Source organism: Zingiber officinale, chromosome 9B, assembly GCF_018446385.1.
Source record: "Zingiber officinale cultivar Zhangliang chromosome 9B, Zo_v1.1, whole genome shotgun sequence".
NCBI classification, from domain to species: domain Eukaryota; kingdom Viridiplantae; phylum Streptophyta; class Magnoliopsida; order Zingiberales; family Zingiberaceae; genus Zingiber; species Zingiber officinale.
This window is the reverse complement of record NC_056003.1, coordinates 78269786-78284802: the sequence shown is the minus strand read 5'-3', so window position 1 is coordinate 78284802 and position 15017 is coordinate 78269786. Positions and strand designations below refer to the sequence as shown.

At 38.2% G+C, this 15017-nt stretch overlaps 1 non-coding gene across 1 annotated transcript; it reads right to left on the bottom strand.

Moving 5' to 3' along the window:
* Window positions 1-2219: 2219 nt before the first annotated feature.
* Window positions 2220-2325, bottom strand: LOC122025847. The gene has a single exon (XR_006123872.1). It is a non-coding gene; the product is annotated as a small nucleolar RNA R71 (small nucleolar RNA).
* Window positions 2326-15017: the final 12692 nt, after the last annotated feature.

The following is a 15017-nucleotide window of genomic DNA, read 5'->3' as shown; positions in this document are numbered from 1 at the left end:
GCCGAAATCACCTAAGCAATCGAAACTTTGGAAGCCTTTGTGAAGATGAAGAAAAGATGAAGAAGCCATTGGAGGTGCCCTCAACAGTGTTGAGGGCACCCTCAACATTGAAGGCGCCTTCAACAGTGTTGAAGGTGCCCTCAACGTTGAAGGCACCTTCAACAGTGTTGAAGGCGTCTTCAACAGTGTTGAAGGCACCTTCAACTGGGTCAACTCGACTGTTTGCGCGCGGATAAAGTTTTATCTGCTCACCCTTGCTGGAGGCACCCTCAACCTCGTTGGGGGCACCCTCAACACTCGAGATAGGATTTCCAAGAGTTATATAAAGGTCCGTGGAGCTAGGAAATTATTCATTCAACTCTGTATCAACTTCCTAGCAACTGTTTGAGCTTCTAGTGTGTAAAAGACTTCTCCGCCTTCAGAGAAGGAGACTTTTCTAGTGCGCTTTCAAACCGCCTTGAATTAGGTTGTAACCAAGTCAAAAGTCTGGGTCTTTTTCTCTTACTATTTATTTCTATTATTTCTTTTATTATTGTTGCTATTTTTTGAGTTGAAAGATTGAGGGGAGTATTTTTATTTCGCAGGCAATTCACCCCTCCCCTCTTGCCGGCCCCGCTGCACCATCAGGGACTTCGCCCCTCTCCTTGGAGAAGGGTTCTCCCCTTAGGGGGAAACCCTAGAGCTTCATTCTCCTCCACTCCTTCACGATCAGTCCATCTCTGGAGAAAGGAGGCATCGATCCCCAAGACATCGGAATCATCGGCAAACATCTCTTCTTCCCCTTCTTCTCAAATCTAGGATTGTAAGTATGCTTTATTTTATGTTTTGGATTTGTTATTCCTTCGCAATGGAGTAGATCTCTAGATCTAGAATGTAGGAAGTATTTGTGATGTGATGGAGATGTAAAACTATATAGATTTGCCATATTTCTATTCAATGACTTGTTAATGCCTTATTCATGTTTGATGATGTGTGTGTGTGCGTGAATGTTTATATATAACTTTTACATGTTTTATCAAATAGTTGTGTAGAATTGTTAATCCTGTAGGGGGGATACCCTAGATCATATGATCGAGGGGCGTCGTGACCGGGCTACCCCGCTAACGGACGTTAGGGTATCATCTTAAAGGAGAAGCAAATCTCCACAAGGAAGTAGAGGATCAGACATAATCACTATTTCTATCTCTATGTTATTATGTGTTAGTGTGTTTCTATGTTGTATGAGCAAGGGGCGTCGTGACAGGGCTGCCCCGCTAACGGACTTCATAGGAATCACTTCCATTTAGTAGCATAGGACATAGAGTAGGAGATTATGCCGGCTTATCCACTGCAGGGGAGAGTCGGTAATGAATCTAACTTCCTACAAGAGTATGAACATAGAGGATAGGAACTAAGCAATCTATGTAACATCGCCTAGCATTACAAAGAAATTGAAATCCTAGAATCTATCATCCTCCATCCTCCTAGCTCAATCCCCTCTTAAGATCCATTTTCTCTCTTTCCTCTTTTCTTTCTCTTACTTTCTTTCCTACCTAAGCTTACGTTTGTCTAGATAATTCGCCGTGCAAAGTTAACTAGTCCTTAATCAATAGTCCCTATGGATACGATAATCTTTTATATTACTGACGACGTAACCGTACACTTGCGATTCGTAACAAGTTTTTGGCGCCATTGCCGGAAACTATTTTCGATTAACATTAGTTGATTAGTATATGAGTTACTCTAGACATTTTTCTTTTTCTTTTTGTATTTTCTTTATTGTTTTTATTATGCATTTTATTTCTTGTCTTTAATTCTGTATTTTTAATTTTTCCTTATAATTTTTTTAGATACGATGAGCACTAACATGTCAAGCAAGTCCTTAAGAGATTTCTCTACACTCATTTCTGCAAGATTTTTATCTCCCATTGTGCAACCTCATATTGAAGCAGAAAGTTTCCAACTAGACCCGGAGTTAATTTTCATGATACAAGGTCACAAATTTGGAGGGAAAGTATCAGAAAGTCCTTATCTACACCTTGAGACATTTCTAGAACTTTATGATATGGTAAATTGTGAAGGAGTGTTAGCAGATGCAGTTCGATTGATAGCATTTCCTTTTAGTATCAAGGATAAAGCAAGGACTTGGTTATATTGCCTTCGTCCACAAAGCATCACAAGTTGGAAACAATTGGAGAAGCAATTTTTGGATCATTTTTTCCCTCCAAGTAGAATAATTTATATGAGGAATTGCATCACAAATTTTGCTCAAACATATTGAGAATCATTATTTGAAGCATGGGACAGATTCAAGAGTCTACAAAGACAGTGCCCTCATCATGGTTTGGAAAAATGGCTGACCCTGCACATATTCTATAGGAGAATTTCTTTCTCAGATAAGTGTTTGTTAGATTCATCAGTTGGAGGTTCTTTTATGAATAAAAGTGTGGACGAAGTATATATATTAATTGATCAAGTGGCATTGAACCTCCATGAATGGTCGAACAAAAGTTGGATGGAATCACCTTCAAAAATTCAAGAAGTGCAAGCCATAAATGCAAGAGAGCCTGTCAAACAAATTTCAATTCAACCACCCAAGAATGTTGAAATTCACAAGTCACAGAATGAGGAGTTCAAACATTTGGGGGCAATGATTGAAAGTATAGTTTCAAAATGGTTCAAAGAAGACCTTCCTCCTACACAGACAAGATCTAGTGTAAATGATATTAAGTTGAGAAGTGGTAACAATCATGAAGAACTTCTGAAGAAGGATTTGTTTAGAATTGAGGAGAAGAACAATAGAAGATCACAAGAACTCAATTCCATTACTCCAAGAAGTTCTCAAAGGCCACAAGTACCTTTTCCTCAACGATTAATCACATCAACACTAGATAAGCAAGATGTACCTCCTTCGTAAGCTTAAAAGGAATATGGGAAAAAAGAAGTTCCTTTCCCAAGACCTTCACTAAGGGTTCCTTTTCCACAAAGGCTAGTGAGGGTCAATGAAAACAAAGACTTTGGCAAATTCTGTGATCCAAATATGGTCGAGTGTAGATTTCCTAATGTATATAAAGATGAAGACTCTTCAGATGAGGATTTTATTGATAATGTAGTGGATAACAAGTTTTTAGATCTACCTTCTGGATTTACAAGGTGTTATGATGAAATTGAATTTTCAGATGATGAATGTAATGTGGTAGATCAACTTAAAACTGCAAGTGAAGTTATTTATCCTCTTATAATTGATTCTCATATTGAGGATATTGATGTTGGTTTATTTTTTGATGTATGTGTTGATGATGATGATATGGAAGGAAGTGTAGGGAGATGTGTTGTGGAAGCAACATCTCAAGAATCACCTCCTTTATCCACACAACTCTTAGAGATTATGAGAGTTGCAAAGATTAAACATGCTATGGACCAATGTGTAGAGACTTATGCAGAGTTGGCAGAGTCTCAAGAATCACCACCTTTGGTAGAACCAACACCTGAGCCAGAGCCAGTACCATCATTTGATTCAGAGGAAGTCACATCCACATGTTTAAGAACTTTTAGGTATCTCTCAGCAAAGTAAGGTTAGTACTTCTTGTGATCTTTTAGAAAATTTTATAGAGGTACCTATATTTGACTTTGTTGGATGTGATTCAGTTTTTATTTCTTACTCTGCTTATCTTAATATGGTTTTTGTTCTATCTTATTTAACATGTATGTGGGAGATTTGTATTTCTTCTGAGTGTGCAGATTTTCATGAGGCCGATATTTGGAAGCTCAATCTGAACCGTCTTCGACCACCTAAAAAAACTTTAAAGAAGACGAAGATGGAGAGAGCAATATTTCATTTTTTTAACTCCAATATTGAAAGCTCTCTCCATAATAAGAGCCTTTGGTAGGAGGGTTCTAAAATGTCTTACCCCTCCAAGAGTGAGATTTAGATGAATCTAATGAGGTGGTCGAGCTAATGACCTTAAACAAGCGCTTCTTGGGAGACAACCCAAGTTCATTTTCTTTGTTTTCATTCATGTCTTTAGTTCTTTCTAGTTTCATTTCTTTCTTTATAATAAACATGTATCCTCTACTTAATTTTTGTTGTCAATCTTCTTTTATAGGACTCAAAGATTAGGAGGAGTTCAACTACATGGTGGAGAAGTTAATGACATGGGCATTTGGCACGCATCATTTGGTAACTTCTCTTACTTTAAATCTCCTCCACATTGTTTTTAGTTTTCATTGGGACAATGAAAAGTTTATGTCTGGGGGGATACATTAGATGCATTTGGTTTAGTTTAGTTTTTTCTTATTTCTTTTTGCATAATAAAATTTTTTGCTAGTTGCATCATTCATCACATCATGATTGTTTGTTCCTTAATACAAAATACTAGCATGTTAATTCAAGATTTTATATGGTTTATGTGTTACTTATGTTAGAGTGTATACTAAAAGTCTATCTTTTGTATAAACATTTATTTAGAAATAAGAATCACATTGGTCAAATGTCTACATTTATAAGCTAAGTGTAGTTGTTCAATTAATTTATATTGTAGATAACATGGTGTGTGGTGTCACACACAAAAGATCATGTTATCAATTCCTTATAAATTATAAATAGTAGTTCACAACTAAGATGGAAAGGAATAAACCATTGGAATAGTCATAGTGTAGTTTGATATTAGTTTATTTTAACTATAAAATTACACTAGTTCACTCTGAGTGTATTGAGCAGGACCATTTAAGGTAAGTTCTTTTTGTACTGACTACATAAAAGAACATGATCTTTGTTATTATGGAAGTGTGTGCTCTTCATACTGATATAATAACAAGCACATATATCTAATATTTATTTCTTTGACTTATCAAAGGGCGCGATTTAGTTCGATAAATCAATAGACCCGATAAGTTGGGAAATGATATTATTTATAGTGTGTGTTGTTGATTATAGAAGGAAACTGTGTCCTAGTAATCTAGGTTGATGATGTCCCCAAGAGGAGCTCATAAGGATTGTCATGTAAACCCTGCAGGTGGACTTAGTCCGACATGACGATAAGGCTGAGTGGTACTACTCTTGGAGCTAGATATTAATTAAGTGAGTTGTCAGTAACTCATTTAATTAGTGGACATTCTATATCTTAAACACAGGGAGACTATCACACTCATGATAAGAAGGAGTTCAAAATGTAATTTGGGATTGGTGCGGTAGTTCAATAATAATTCTTTAGTGGTATGAATTATTATTGATGAAATTAATTGGGTGTTCGGGGCGAACACGGGAAGCTTAATTTCATCGGGAGACCAAAACCAATTCCTCCTCTCGGTCCCTATCGTAGCCTCTTATTTATAAAGTATTATACCCACTCATACCCACCTTCTTACCCATCTTATGGTGGTCGGCCAAGCTTAACTTGGAGTCCAAGCAAGGGCCGGCCACATTAAGCATTAGATGGATCAAGTAGTGGTCGGCCCTAGCTTGGAGCCCAAGATTAAGTGGCCGGCCACATCATAATAAAAGGATTTTATTTTTTTAAATCTTTCTTATGTGGAAGCCATCATTTTAAAAAAAAGTTTAAAATTTAAATCTTTTCTTTTATAGCTTGCTACAAAAGATTAAGAGAAATGTTTGAAATCTTTCCTTATTTGTAGTTAAAAGGAAGATTTTAATTTTTGAAAACTTTCCTTTTTTGTAACCATTTTCATGATTTAAAAGAGAGTTTTAAAATTAAATCTTTCGTATTATAGTTTCTACAAAAGATTAATAAAGATTTGATATCTTTCCTTATTTGTAGATTGAGAGGAAGATTTTAATTTTAAATATAATTTTCCTATTTAGAAATCATCCACATGTTTTAATAGAGAGATTTTAATTTATAAAATTTCCTTTTATAACCAACCATGAAGGGAAAAATTATTAGAGAAATTTTTATTTTAAAAATTTCAGGAAACAAATAAGGAAGTTTTAATTTTGTGTTTAAAACTTGCCTTATTTGGAGCACATGAGGTGGCTAGCCATGATAAGGGTTAAAAGGAATTTTTAATTAAATTTTCCTTATTAGCCAATGATAAGGAACATAACGGAATTTTAATTTCCTTATTTGCTAAGACCAAGTATTATAAAAGAGAGGGTAGAGGTACCTCACCTCATAACATATATTCTATTGGTTCCTCTCTCTTTTCTTCCTTGGTGTGGCTGTCCCTATTCTTTTCTCTTTTCTTTTTCTTGTGGCTGAACCTCAACATCTCTTGGAGCTTTTGTGGTGGCCGGATTTTGCTTGGAGAAGAAGAGAAAGGAGACTTTGCTCTTGCATTCCTTGGAGTTTGGTTGGTGACCGAGACTTATAATTTCTTGGAGAAGTTGTTTGGCCGAAACTTGGAAGAAGGAAGAAGAAGGGCTTGGGTGGTTCTCGTCTTGGAAGATCGTCGCCCACACGACATCCGAGATAAGAAGAGAAATACGGTAGAAGATCAAGAGGTCGTTGCGTACAAAGAAAGGTATAACTAGTAATTATTTTCCGCATCATACTAGTTTTCTTTGTATAGTTTTTGAAATACCAAACACAAGAGGCATGTGATTCTAGGTTTCAGATTTGTTTCGAATTTGTGTTTTCTTTGTTTTTCGAATTTGTGATTCGATTGTTCCTTTTGGTTAAACCTAGGGTTATATAAGGATATTAAATATTAGATTTCATTGAAAGGCTTTGTCTAGGAAGTGGTGGATGCTCCCATACCCAAGAAGGTCTAGTGCCTCACCATGTTTAACCTGGAAGCCGATTTCTGAAATTAATATTTAATTAAATTTATAACATGAGTGGATTTAGATCAATAATGTTAAGCATCGTTTGCGATCCAAGTCTAAACCATTAAGAACAGATAAGTTAAATTTGAAATCAATAATGTTAAGTTCCGTTTGCGATTCCTAATTTAATTTCTGAAGAACACAATAGGTTGTTAGTAAAGGTTCAGGACTTGTACAAAATTTTTATACAGGGGAACCGGTATGATATTCCGCATAGCAACCAACAACTTATGGTGCTAGTATGTTTAGTGATCTATCTTTTTCTATCTATGATAGCTTGAAGTGAGCAATGTTTTACTGTAAGAGTTTAAGTATTGACCTTGTTCTAGGATCTCTATACACTATGCCTAGTTTTGATTATTGATAACTCTGAAAATAGTCATGATTTATTGAATTGGACTAGTACTTATGTTTCTAAGGTGATCTCTTAATTACATTTTGGTTACTGGATAACCTTGGATCATGACAACTCACTTGGAAAAATCAAAATCCCTGCATTTGCACTTATGTTTGCATATGTGATTAGTGCTTCACCTTATAAAGCACCATTTTTTTTTTTTTAAAAAAGAAGGAAATCATCATTTGAATAAGGGATAAAAAATAGTTATTGTGAGTGGAACTAACAATTTATCCCTTTGAGACTGAGTTAGGTTACTAGGAAAATAAATGTTATGTTTCTCTTGATTCCAAGTAGTCCTTTGAGACCTTGTGTAGTTTTAGAGATATGAACCAAGAGTGTGGTGGGTAAGTGCCTATCGCCGGAAACATAAGGAATACAATTTTAACTTGACTAGGCTTAGGGATTGATACTTGATAAATTTAGGCCACTATTGCATTGAGCGCGGAGAACTATTACTTAGGTCATACTCAAACTACTTTTGTATCTTGCTCACCAATGAGATCATTTGATAGGATTAGTTTGACTTACTAGATATTATCATGCACTATCTAACCACATGAGTCTAGATTGAGGGTTTTGCTTGAGGAAAAGCAAAGGTTTAAGTCTGGGAGTGTGATGTGTGTAGATTATATACACTTTTATGCATGTTTGGACGCGCATCTATTTCATTAGTATAATCTATGTTTATTGCACCCTATTTCTTTATAATGTCATACTTCCATTATATTTTGTTCGAAGATCTGTTCTTTGCTTGTTTTTATTGATAGGACATTATTTGGAGAAAAAATGGAGCTAAAACGCACACAGGAGCTTGAGCCATTTAGGCCACACGATCATGTGGCCATTATCATGCTTTGGTCGTGCCAAATGGCACGACAGTGCCAATGTTCCAGAGACAAGGAAGGCCACGGCTGTGTGACCCACATGGCCGTGCTCCCCCATCAGAGGCAAATCAAGCCATGGCCATGTGAGCCACACGGCCGTGCCAACATCCTGTGGCTAAGCAACACACGTCCGTGCCAAATGGTACGGCCATGCCAACAATCTAGAGGGGAGGAAGGCCACGGCCGTGTGAATCCACACGACCGTGTGAATCCACACGACCGTGTGACCTCGGCAGAGATGAAGAGGGGCACGACCGTGTGACTCAACTCGAAAGAAAGCTGTGTGAGGCCATGTGGATTCCACACAGCCGTGTGGTGAAGAACACGGGCTGTGCGACGCCAAAACAAGGTTGTGCTGAATTCTGGGCAGATTTCAGACCGATCGTAATTTGGCCATAATTTGGCACTCCTTTGGAGTTTCGAGATGTTCTTTATAATGAAACGTAGCTTAATTCAAGATCTACAACTTTGCTTCAGATCCAATAGAGAGAAAGCATTGTCTACCCGTGCTAAATGGCATTGCCGTGCCTCCCAACCGCTGGGTCAACTGGACCTCCGCCCAAACTGCAGACCAAATTTTGAACCACCATAACTTTCGGGTCGGTTGAAGCCAGGGCTCGAATCAAGTATCAGATTGAAGATAATTTTAAGAGATACAACTTTGGTTCAGGGTGAATCATGAGAAAATCTGGTTTAATGGGTAAAAATCCCGGTTCACCAGACCCCTGTAATCCTGGTTTTCCTGGGCAGCTTGGAGGAGGTATAAAAGGGTCAAGATCTCCATTCTTTGACTCATCTTAGGTTTGGGACTTCGTCCCTCTCCTTGGGGAAGGGTTCTTCCCTTAGGGGGAAACCCTAGAGATTCATTCTCCTCACCTCCTTCACGATCCGTCCATCTCCGGAGCAAGGAGGCATCCCCAAGACATTGGAATCATCGGCAAGCATCTCTTCTTCCCCTTCTCCTCGAATCTAGGGTTGTAAGTATGCTTTATTTTATGTTTTGGGTTTGTTATTCCTTCACAATGAGTAGATCTCTAGATCTAGGATGTTGGAAGTATTTGTGATGTGATGGAGATGTAAAACTATATAGATTTGCCATGTTTCTATTCAATGACTTGTTAATGCCTTGTTCATGTTTGATGATGTGTGTGTGTGAATGTTTATATATAAATTTTGCATGTTTTATCAAATAGTTATGTAGAATTGTTAATCCCATAGGGGGGATACCCTAGATCGTATGACTGAGGGGCGTCGTGATAAGGCTGCCCTGCTAACGGATGTCTAAGTTATCACCTTGAAAGGAGAAGCAAATCTCCACAAGGAAGTAGGGGATCAGACATAATCACTATTTCTATCTCTATGTTATTGTGTGTTAGTGTGTTTCTATGTTATATGACTGATAGGCGTCATGACAGGGCTGCCCCGCTAACAGATTTCATAGGAATCACTTTCATTTAGTAGCATAGGACATAAGTAGGAGATTATGCCGGCTTATCCACTGCAGGGGAGAGTCGGTAATGAATCTAACTTCCTACAAGAGCATGAACATAGAGGATATGAACTAAGAAATCTATGTAACATTGCCTAGCATTACAAAGAAACTGAAATCCTAGAATCTATCATCCTCCATCCTCCTAGCTCAATCCCCTCTTAAGATCTATTTTCTCTCTTCCCTCTTTTCTTTCTCTTACTTTCTTTCCTAGCTAATCTTACGTTTGTCAAGATAATTCACCGCGCAAAGTTAACTAGTGCTTAATCAACAGTCCTTGTTGATACGATAATCTTTTATATTACTGACGTAATCGTACACTTGAGGTTTGTAACAAACAACAACCTGTTCAAGTAGCACAAGCTCTACGCAGATTTGATAGGACCCATCGTTAACCTAAGAGATATTCTTTTCTCTTGTCTGATAATGGTGATGTAGTGCTAGTTTGTCTCAATGAGTGTACATCTTATTAGGAAGCTGTACAGGGCTAAGATTATGAGAAATGGCTAGAGGCCATGAGATCTGAAATGGAATCCATGTACACTAACCAAGTATGGACTTTGGTTGATCCACCTGAAGGGATCAAACCCATTGGGTGTAAGTCGGTCTTCAAGGTGAAACTGACATAGATGGTCATGTCCATACCTATAAAGGTAGATTGGTAGCTAAAGGTTTCAAGTAAATTCATAGTATAGACTATGATGAAACTTTTTCACCAATTTGCGATGCTTAAGTCCATTCAGATTTTACTTGCTATTGCAGCTTACTATGATTATAAGATCTGGCAGATTGATGTCAAAACCATATTTCTTAACGAAAATTTACTCGAGGATGTGTACACAACACAACCTGAGAGTTTTGTAGATCCAAAGCATGCTGGAAAGTTTTGTAAGTTGCAAAGATTCATTTATGGATTAAAGCAAGCTTCTAGAAGCTGGAATCTTCGATTCGATAATGCGATCAAAACATTTAGTTTCATCAAGAATGAAGGTGAACCTTGTGTCTACAAGAAGGTTAGTGGGAGCACAGTCATCTTTTGTATATTGTACGCAGATGACATACTACTCATTGGAAATGATATCCCTACTCTTCAATTTGTGAACACTTAGCTTGAGAATTATTTTTCAATGAAAGACTTAGGTGAAGCAGCCTATATTTTAGGCCTTAAGATCTATAGAGATAGATCTAAAAGATTGCTTGGCCTAAGCCAGAGTACGTACATTGACAAGGTGCTTAAATGTTTTGCCATGGAGAATTCCAAGAAGGGATTCCTGCCTATGTCACATGGTGTGAGTCTTTCAAAGACTCAATGTCCCTCTTCAAAGGAAGAAAGGGACCGCATGGATCAGATTCCTTATGCATCTACTATAGGGTTTATCATGTATGCCATGCTTTGTACTCGCCCAGATGTCTTGTATGCATTAAGCATGACGAGCAGATACCAGTCAGATCCAGGTGAAGGTCACTAGATAGCAGTCAAGAATATTCTTAAGCTCTTGAAAAGGACTCAAGATTATTTCTTGATCTTTTGAGGTGACGAAGAGCATGTTGTAAAGGGTTACATTGATGCTAGCTTCCAAACTGACAAGAATGATTACAGATCATAGTCAGGGTATGTGTTTTGCTTAAATGGTGGTGTTGTAGGCTGGAAGAGTTCAAAGAATGACACAGTCGCTGATTTTACAACAAAGCCGGAGTACATTGCTTCTTTAGCTGCAGCAAAGGAGGCTGTTTGGATCAGGAAGTTCATTACAGAGCTTGGTGTTGTTCCTAGTATAGCAAACCCAATAGACCTCCATTGTGATAACAATGGGGCTATTGCACAGGCTAAGGAACCTCACTCTCATCAGAGATCCAAACACATACTCCGGCGATTCTATCTCATTCGAGAGATCATCGATAGAGGAGTTGTGAGGCTATGCAGAGTCCCGACCGATGCTAACATTACGGATCCTTTGACCACGAATTTTGCACAGAGGAAGCATGATGGTCACACTAGGTCAATGGGTATTCAATATCTTGGTGATTGACACTAGTGCTAGTGGGAGATTGTTAGTATTAGCCCTAGTACCAATTATGAGATGATTGTAAAGGGCTCATTTTGTATCATATTTCATTACTAATAAAAGTCAAAGTTGATTATTATATTTATTTCAATTCAGTGCCGAATGAATAAGTATAATAATATCCTCGGGTAGTAGGTTCTTATCAATTGGTTGAATTGATAGTGAGATATTGTAGATATACATAAAACACTACTCTTAACTATTCCTAGTCAAGCATTAATATACAAGGACAATATTAATGTGTTGAGACTAGCATGTAGGTCAACGGATGACCTAATCTCACAAGTCATGGATATGAGATATCAAGATAACACATGGATATATATTAGAGAATATATACTGAATGACCCACCATGAGAATGTTTCATGGATCATTATATGAGTGTTATAAACATTCTCATGCGACTATTGGTATGAATAGTCCTTAGACCTGAAGTTACTTTGGTTCCCTACATAAGGAGTTGTATACTTTGGTATCGACAAAGGTTATCTATAACAAGGTGGATAATAAAGTCGATCACTGGGTATGCAATGAATTATGCGAAGGGATGTGAGTGATGTAGATGGGATTTATCATTTCCATATAACGGAAGCGATATATGTGGGCCCCTTGATTAGTAAAACACAAGAAAGCATGACCATACACAAATGAGTCAATATGAGATATTGAACTTAATTGATTGAGTGTGTCTACTTAGAGATCAAGAAACATAAAGGTTGATAAGAGGATGACACGGTCGATGCCTCATTGATCAATCTAGATATCAAGGATAGAGGGACCTGTTGGGATGTATACTATTGGAAATTTTCAAGGTATTTTTCTCTAAACTCCATCACTTTTAATTAAAACTTATTATTTGTATTTCCCCCATTGTTTGATGTGTGTCAAAGAAGGAGAGATAGCGAATTTAGGAGTTGTTAAATTTAGGGGGAGAGTTAAGTTAGAAAATGCTTGCTTATTTATCTTTTCATATGTTATTAACTTAATTGTGAACTTTGGTTGCTAAACATTAAAAAGGGAGAGGTTGTTGATGTAGGGTGCATCAGAATCAAACTTGAGTTTCGATGTTGCTAAAGGTTCAAGTTAAGTCTTATTGTGATCTAACAAGTTGACTGAGTATACAGGATGTTTTCTCAACTGTGAATGTCTTAGCAGAGCATAGAAGCTAGGCAGGAAGCCCAAGTGGGTTGAGAGGACCCAACACTTGGCAGGAAAGCTCGATAGGTCAGGAGGACAGATGATCGAGAGGAAGTCCTGGTGAGCCGATCCGATGTTAAGCGGTAAAGTCTAAATAGGTCTCTAGGACCAATGTTTGGCAGGTAGGTTGAGGAAAGCAAGTGGAGAGGAGCGACAATGAGGACATGTTATGGAAAGGAACAATATTAGGTCATTGATCCAACTGAAGAAACCAAGAAGATTTGCATGTTGAGATCAAGATAGTATTGTAAAATACGGTGCCCAAATAATAATTAAATAATAAGGTTTAATGGACGAATAATTTTAACAGAATTTTTAGGAATTTTTAGAAATTTTCTAGGATTTAAATGGAGCTTGTATGATGTAGGTTAAGGGGATCAGTTATTGGGCTACGAGAAAGTCTCTTTAAGCTATCCTATTTAAACGAGGAAATGTATAAAAATTTTATTCCTTTTCCTTTTCTTTTATTTCCCTCCGTGCCCTAAAACTCACGCTGACACTCGAGCCGCCTCTCCCTTCTTCTCTCTCGGTTCCAGCCAAGCCACCGCCGCCTCCTTCCTCCTAACCTCCTCTCCCTCGCCGAGCCTCTTCTCCCCAAGCTGTCATAGGTTCTCTACTGCGTCGAGCCACAGCCACCAAGTTCTCGCACCTGAGTCGGCCTTTCCTCCTTGCACGAGCACCCCACAGCCGGCGATCTCTTTCCCCTCGAGTCACCATGCCGACGATCTCTCCCTTGTAGGTATGGATTAGTGTTTATTTTGGTAAGCTAGCTTAAGGGTTCGGGTGTTGCTGGAGGAGTCTTGATCTGTTGAGCTTTTGATTTCTTCCGTGATGTTGATGTTTCGAGTTTTAAGGGCGTCACTTGTTTGTTTAAATTCTCGACTGAGATGTCAATTGGTGGAATGAGATGTGTATTGAGTTTTTATGAAGATCTAGATTCGGTTTGGGTTTTCCGTGATATTCTCGATTCAATTGAGGTGTTTGGTGATGTTCTTGATTCGGTGATGAAGTTTTGAATTGGATTTGTGATGGTTCCGGTTGTAAGCAATGATGTCTGTCCTTTTTGTTGTTCGGCTGGGTTGATTGAGTTCTTGTATTATCAGAGTATTGGGTTTTGACCGGCGAAGTTCTGATTTTCTTGTGGTATTGAAATCACTGATCGGTTGCGATTTGGAGCAAAGATGTCTCTCTCCTTGGTGTTTCCACTAATGCTTCCTAGGTGTGGAGATACTCCCAGTAGAATAAGCTACTCTGGAAATTGGTTGCAGCTTCCTTAGTTTTCCAATTTTGCTACGGGCTGGATTTGTGTGGATTGAATTTCGTGGATGTTCTGTTTTTCTGGTTACGCTGAGGAATCTAGATCTAAAACCATGCCATATTGTCTCTTCGTATGACTGAAATTTTATTGTTTGGTTTCTCATTTAGCTAGGGACTGTTTTGGGGTTTAGCTAGTTGTGGTTTATGCGATTAGTTAAACTGTACATTATGTGATTTACAGGACTGTAATTCGAGACGAGCACTTTGACGTGGAGATTATTTAGCTCGGTCTACAGTTAAGGCGGGTACTTCTTGCTTTGTTTTCTTTTAGTACTTTGACCTTAGTGCATGAATTATTTTGGATAAGGACTATTTACCTTGACTCCACTCTTATTTTTCCGGTGCTTGATACTTCCACGTTATCTTTGAGATATTCGTTTCCATATCTATACAGTCTCGTTTGTTGTTCATGATCCGTAGCAGATACTAGATATCATATTTGTATGCTTTAACTATTGTTTGTTTATGCCCGATATTGAGCATGCTGGCTTCATGTAGCATATCTGTTTCTGCTTATATATATATATATATGATGACTGTTGCATTGTTCGCATCATGTCATTGCATGTATGCCACATCCTCGGCCACTCAAGAGAGTGGTAGCTGGAGTAGATGCCGCTTGTCCTGTCGTGCTGCACTCGGCCACGCGTGGGTAGTGGTAGCTGGAGTTGCGAGCAGCAGGGACCCCTTCGCTGTGTAGCTAGTTAGCTACTCAGCACCTGTCCATCCGGTCACTCGCGAGAGTGGCGACCTTTGGGTGGTATAGTTGTCACTGATCCGGCCTCTCGACCATACAGGGGTCATGGTGCAGAGATGTGGGCGGGGTGACCATCCGTGCATACACTGTTATTATGCCTGCTTTGGCTATTGCTGTTTACTTATGTTGTTATTGCTTACTTA